Source organism: Dermochelys coriacea, chromosome 13 (genome assembly GCF_009764565.3).
Source record: "Dermochelys coriacea isolate rDerCor1 chromosome 13, rDerCor1.pri.v4, whole genome shotgun sequence".
Lineage (NCBI taxonomy): Eukaryota > Metazoa > Chordata > Testudines > Dermochelyidae > Dermochelys > Dermochelys coriacea.
In genome coordinates this window covers 5,841,973-5,847,972 of record NC_050080.1, presented here as the reverse complement: position 1 = coordinate 5,847,972, position 6,000 = coordinate 5,841,973, and the positions used below count along the sequence as shown (strand labels likewise).

The following is a 6,000-nucleotide window of genomic DNA, read 5'->3' as shown; positions in this document are numbered from 1 at the left end:
GCCTCGCGGGCTTTGCAGTAAGCATTCCGCAGCCCCTTCACTTTAACCCTGCACTGCAGTTTGTCCTGGTCATGGCCCCTTTCCAGCATAGCCCTTGATATCTGCCCGAAGAAACCGTAATTCCTGCGGCTGGAGCGCAGCTGGGACTGGACAGCTTCCTCCCCTCAAACACTGATGAAGTCCAGCAGCTCGCCATTGCTCCATACTGGGGATCGCCTGGCATGTGGAGGCATGATCACCTGGAAAGATTCGCTGAGAGCACTCCACGCCTAGCTGAGCAAACAGGAAGGGGATTTTCAAAATTTCCAGAGAATTTAAAGGGCAGGTCTGATGCTTGGTCACCTGAGGGCAGGGCAGTAGAGTTCAAAGTGATGATCAGAGTGGCTAGAAAAGGCATTGTGGGACACTTCTGGAGGCCGATCAGAGCGCACTAACAGAACAGGGCGTCCACACTGGCACCACGGCGCTCCAGCGGGGGCGCACAAAACGTTATTCTACTCACCGAGGTGGAGTACCAGAAGCGCTCTAGCCACGGAGTCAGAGCGCTCTGCTTGCCTTCCCAGTGTGGATGGGTAGTGAACTAGTGCGCCTGGAGCTCCTTTAATGCACTCTAACTCGCAAGTGTAGCCAAGCCCTCTGTCTCTTAAGGTAGGTCTACACTTCAAGCTGGAGATGTAAATTCCAGCTCGAGGAGACTGCGCTAGTTCTGACCTCTGAGTTGGCAAGCTAAAAATAAAGCGTAGTCACAGCACCATGAGTACAGTGCAACGGGTCCCCAATTTCATATGGTGCTACAAATAAGTCAGCAATATTCAGCTAAAGATAGGGGTGGGTTTGTTCTGTACAGTTAGTGGCTAAATAAGATAAACAACCTGCAGATAAACAGTACTGTAAGGAGCAATCCAGCACAGACTAGAAAGGCAAGAGTGAAATGGACTAAATGACCTAACGAGTAATTCTCATCTCTCATTTCTAGGATTCTCCGATTGTTGCAATATGGTCTAATTTGATCAACTAATAAAATGCTTTGTTGATGGGATGCCATGACCTACATGTAGAAAAATATGAATTATGGATAAAAGCATTTTTTAAAATTGCCTTTTATTTATTGCATAAAGTAAAACAAACAATGAATCCAGAGTTGGAAATCATGATACTATCTAAATTAAGGAAATTCAACTCCCTGCGCCCATGTTTTGCATTATATGAGAAAATTCAGAAGTGAAGGTAAGACCTAACTGTTCTTCATCCTGGACATCCAGCCTTTTATAAAAAGCTTAAACTTTGAGTCTGGAAGTCTCATAATGATTTTTAAAAGTGATGTGTAGTTTTAAATTTGTGTATTAAGCATGAAAGTTCATTAGTGGATAGGGCTATTTCAGGAACACTGAACATGGAAAATTTCCAGGCTTCTCTGTCTTTGGGATCAACTGAAAGTTCTTTTTAAGTCAGTAATTGTTTCCACCTTGTAAACTGTAAAATACAATTAAAATGACAACAACATAATTAACAAGAGTCTGATTTAAACCTTCAAAACCCAGGAAATTAGGAATGGAGGATGGTGTTCCAGCCAGAACAGATTCTCTCAACATTAGGCTACCAACATATATTGTACAATGTAAGCATTCCAGAATGAGTTAATGGAATTTTAGCCTTCATCCTGTATTTCCTTGCTTTTTGTGGTTCTCTTTGGCCCCAAGCCTTTTATATTATTTGAGCATTTAAAATTTGTGGTTTTTTGCCAGCTTGCCTTTAAAAAAAAAAACAAAAAAACAAAACAAAACGCCGTTTTCCCTTACTTAATGACCTCCCAAACCAGAGTTTAGATACTATATTCCAGAATATGTTACCAAAATAATTCCCCCCAGACACACACACAGTATTTGTAATTCTTTTTGGGGAGGTACAATGAACCAACCATACTATAAATAGTTTGCGGCTGCTGCATTATATCTGACCAAACCTTTTAGGTGGTAATCTTATAGTTGATGTTAAAAGTCATTCGCTTTCCAGCCAGAAAAGAGAGACATTGTACACCAGGTTTCTGGTCTAACCCTCAAGCAATTTCCTGTCTGTTTACATTGGCACCAGTTTGAAAACTAGACAAATTTGTTGGAAGTCTTCCCACCTTTACTCTGGTTTCAGAGTAGCAGCCGTGTTAGTCTGTATTCGCAAAAAGAAAAGGAGTACTTGTGGCACCTTAGAGTAACAAATTTAAAAAAAATTTTAAGTCTCTAAGGTGCCACAAGTACTCCTTTTCTTTTCACCTTTACTCTGTAGACTTGATTCTTGGTTATGAACAGAGTGACCTCTAGTGGCCGTCAAAAATCCCTCGTGATTACATACTGCGAAAGGCTAAAAAATACCCACTTCAGTCTTACTGTAATTCAAACTGCTAGCATCCAAAGAGCAGATAGCCTCAGCTTAATGACAACTTGAAGTTCTAATTGAAACGATTTAAATTCAGTTCCTTCCTGTCTGGGTATTTATAAAATAAGGCAACAAGATTTTGATTGAAGTCTTGCAGCCATGAATGGCATATATTCTTCTGACACTTTCTGTGCGGGGCTCCACAGCTCCTCTTTCCAATCAGACTGAAATCTGTTGGAGCAGTATAGCATTATAACAAGAACTTAGGTGCTGTTCTGCTCTGAAAAATTACTGTAAAAAGGCCATGAAATGTCCCACATTTGTCAGTGTCTTCCAGATCAAGTTTCTTCAGTTTGATAATGCAATATGTTTTTTCTAACTATCAGCTATGAGCTTGGAACCTTAAAATCAAACTGGATTTTTTTTAAAAAGAAAATAAGAATGGCCATACTGGGTCGAACCAATGGTCCATCTAGCCCTCCTGTCTTCTGACAGTGACCGGTGCCAGATGCTTCAGGAGGAAATGAATAGGACAGGGTAATTATTGAATGATCCATTCCTTGTTGTTCTGACTGCCAGAAGCTGGGATGGAGTTTGGGGACACGCAGAGCACCCCGACCATCATAGCTAATAGCCATTGATGGACCTATCCTCCATGAACTTATTCAATTCTTTTTTAATTCAGTTATACTTTTGGCCTTCACAGCATTCCCTATTAGTGAGTTCCACAGGTTGATTGTGCACTGTGTGAAGTGCTTCCTTATGTTTGTTTTAAATCAATTGATTATTAATTTCATTGGGTGACCCCAGGTTCTTGTGTTACATGAAGGGGTAAATGACAATTCTTCCTCCACTTTCTCCACACCATTAATAATTCTATAGATCTCTATCATAATCCCTTCCCCCCCGTTAGTCATCTCTTTTCTAAGATGAACAGTTCTAGTCTTAAATCTCTTCTCACATGGCAGCTGTTCCATACCCCTAATAATTTCTGTTACCCTTCTCTGTAAGTTTTCTGATTCTAATATCTCTTTTTTTAGATGGGGTGACCAGAACTGCATGCAGGATTCAAGATGTGGGCATACCATGGATTTATAGAGTGGCATTATGCCATTTTCTATTTTATCTTTTTCCTCATGGTTCCTAACATTGTTAGCTTTTCTGACTACCCCTGCACATTGAGCAGATGTTTTCAGACAACTATCCACGATGGCTCCAAGATCTCTTTCTTGAGTGGTAACAGCTAATTTAGACCCAGTCATTTTGTATATATAGTTGGGATTATGTATTCCAACATTTATTTGCATTTATCATAGCATTGCCAATCCTCCAGGATTGCCCTGAAGTCTCAAGAAATTAAGGACTTTAATTAAAGATGTCATGTGATGAAACCTCCAGGAATACATCCAATCAAAATTGGCAACCCTAATTTATCAACACTGAAGTTCATCTGCCATTTTGTTGCCCACCCAGTTTTATGAGATCTCTTTGTAACTCTTCACACAGTCAACTTTGGACTTAACTATCTTGAGTAATTTTGGATCGTCTGCAAACTTTGCCACCAGTTTACCCCTTTTTCCAGATCATTTATGAATAATTTTCCTGGCTCACACATCTCCCAAAGACATTGCAATCAAAGTTTAATGAATTCCATTGCTAATATGAAAGCCAGACTAGAATTCAGTGCACTTTCCCTGTAGCTGCCTTGGCTTGGGTAACAACTATTTTGGGCCTTGATCTTGCAATAGATAATATGCAAACATACCAGTCCACCCAGTTGCTATCATCTGCAGAATTGACCATTAATAAAGTCAGCAGATATGACAGCTATACACATGGGGAACAGTTCTGAATAGGAAGATTCTATTCTTACAGTTACTTTAAAAAAAAGTCAACCTTCATTTGAAAATGAAGTTGATGTTTGAAATTGGTGTCTTCTCCTACTCATTTTGTCTTTTCTGTTTGGAAAACAGGTTGCTGTTGAGGTCTTTATTATGGAACCCTAGCCATCATAGCTCCCTTTTGTTTATGTATTTAAATTTACCTGGTTGTCCATCAGCATCAAATGATATTCAAAATAAATGTGCAGTCCTGGAAATAAGGTTTGAAACTTAGCAGCTGTTGGGAGTGACAGAAGAGAGTTAATGCACATATCTGAACTCCACCCCCAATAATGGCCCAAACCCATCTTCCATACAAAAAGATTTTGAAATCAGTGGTATATATAATTTACTGTACTTAGATTGAGGAATTCTCTCTCTTCTCCTCCCACAAGACACCGCTACAGACTAGGGACCGAATGGCTCGGCAGCAGTTCTGCGGAAAAGGACCTAGGGGTGACAGTGGACGAGAAGCTGGATATGAGTCAGCAGTGTGCCCTTGTTGCCAAGAAGGCCAATGGCATTTTGGGTTGTATAAGTAGGGGCATAGCGAGCAGATCGAGGGACGTGATCGTTCCCCTCTATTCGACACTGGTGAGGCCTCATCTGGAGTACTGTGTCCAGTTTTGGGCCCCACACTACAGGAAGGATGTGGATAAATTGGAAAGAGTACAACGAAGGGCAACAAAAATGATTAGGGGTCTAGAGCACATGACTTATGAGGAGAGGCTGAGGGAGCTGGGATTGTTTAGTCTGCAGAAGAGAAGAATGAGGGGGGATTTGATAGCTGCTTTCAACTACCTGAAAGGGGGTTTCAAAGAGGATGGCTCTAGACTGTTCTCAATGGTAGCAGATGACAGAACGAGGAGTAATGGTCTCAAGTTGCAATGGGGGAGGTTTAGATTGGATATTAGGAAAAACTTTTTCACTAAGAGGGTGGTGAAACACTGGAATGCGTTACCTAGGGAGGTGGTAGAATCTCCTTCCTTAGAGGTTTTTAAGGTCAGGCTTGACAAAGCCCTGGCTGGGATGATTTAACTGGGACTTGGTCCTGCTTTGAGCAGGGGGTTGGACTAGATGACCTTCTGGGGTCCCTTCCAACCCTGATATTCTATGATTCTATAAGACATTAAACTTTGAATTTGAACACCACTTTTGATAGCAGAATAGGTTGCACATGTTAATCAGCAGTTGGACATCCAGCTACCAGAGCTGGGGAATTTTTGTACATGTAAAAAAAGGGCTCAAGTCTGCGAATGCCTAAAGTACTGGCATTATTCCATTCATGCCCAAGTTGTCTCATTAGCTGTGTTTGCAGGATCGGGTCCTAAATGTACAAGCAATGTATGCAACAATAATTTACAAGCACAAAAAAAGTGGCCATTTATGTCTCTGAGCTCCCATTCATATCGTCTTGACACAATACATGATTGTTATTGAATGTAACCAACTGTGAAATTAGTTAGTTTCATAAATATTTATTGCAAAAATAATTACTATACCTACGAATCAGTCATGCAATATCTTGTTCTTTTTTTAAATAAAATTAGAGGGGGGGGGCAAACAAAGGAAGAATTATGTAAATATCAAAAACCTATAGGCACTTTATTTTTAAATTGATTTCATCTACAAAGACCAAAGCAGGAGAAGTTATGAGGGAAAAAATAATTTTGGCACCTACTAGTATGTGTTAAGTACATTCTGCAGTAAAGATCTGATTTCAAATTAATATTTTCCATTATTTCTTGTA

The 6,000-nt window shown here is 40.3% G+C and overlaps 1 long non-coding RNA gene across 1 annotated transcript; it reads right to left on the bottom strand.

The window, feature by feature from the left end:
• Positions 1–1,780: 1,780 nt before the first annotated feature.
• Positions 1,781–3,073, bottom strand: LOC122456388. Its single transcript, XR_006275306.1, has 2 exons — positions 2,268–3,073; positions 1,781–2,128 (listed from the first exon to the last, which is right to left on the bottom strand). It is a non-coding gene; the product is annotated as an uncharacterized LOC122456388 (long non-coding RNA).
• Between the last annotated feature and the right edge of the window lie 2,927 nt (positions 3,074–6,000).